General features: G+C 36.7%; 1 protein-coding gene across 1 annotated transcript in view; it reads right to left on the bottom strand.

The window, feature by feature from the left end:
* LOC118169554 (UDP-glucuronosyltransferase 1A1-like) overlaps positions 1-730 on the bottom strand; it is a 35393-nt gene that overhangs the window by 20836 nt on the left and 13827 nt on the right. The gene's annotated exons all lie outside the window — the stretch shown is intronic.

Below are 730 nucleotides of genomic sequence, written 5' to 3'. Positions count from 1 at the left end.
TTTCCTTTCCTTTCCTTTCCTTTCCTTTCCTTTCCTTTCCTTTCCTTATTTTTTCTTTCTAATTTCTCTTCTCCTCTTTCTTCCTTGCTTGCTGCTTTGTTATAAGCATTTTACAGTTGTTTGTCAGGTTTATGTTTAAATAAATTATAAAATTATGCCACTAAACTGCACAATACCTGTGCAAATCCTAAGGAGAATGCTCTGTGATTTACACAGAGCTAAGCCCTGGGTCCAGATGCAACACCAGGTACAAATGTATTACAAGAACCAACGCTGCAGCAGAGACCTGCATGAGTCAAGGCAAACCACTAAATCTGTGCTGGCATGCATGACACTTCTTCATTCTCAGCCTGTCCCATCTCTGTGCCTTTCTGAAACACTTTCTTCTTCCAGGACTTATACAAAAAGCCACTCAGTTCCCCTCATACCCAATTAGATACAGGACAGTCTGGACAGGAGTAGCCAATAACAGTCCTCTTGTTTCAAGACAAGAACTGACTGTGAATGGTAAGTGGTGGTGTTCTCACTGCAGATGAAAAGCTAAGACTAGGAACTAAAGCTCTATGCAATTAGCAAGTATTTGTTATAGACGCTTGTCAACCTGCAGGATTAAATTTTGCTGTTACATGCAACTGTGTGCACAGTCATAGCCAGAAAACAACAAATAAAATAATAAAAATATTAATAAAATAAAATAAAATAAAATAAAATAAAATAAAATAAAATAAAA

The sequence above is a fragment of the Oxyura jamaicensis genome, chromosome 7 (genome assembly GCF_011077185.1).
Source record: "Oxyura jamaicensis isolate SHBP4307 breed ruddy duck chromosome 7, BPBGC_Ojam_1.0, whole genome shotgun sequence".
In the NCBI taxonomy this organism is placed as follows: domain Eukaryota; kingdom Metazoa; phylum Chordata; class Aves; order Anseriformes; family Anatidae; genus Oxyura; species Oxyura jamaicensis.
Note: the sequence above shows the minus strand (reverse complement) of the source record. Positions and strands in the feature narration are given on the sequence as shown.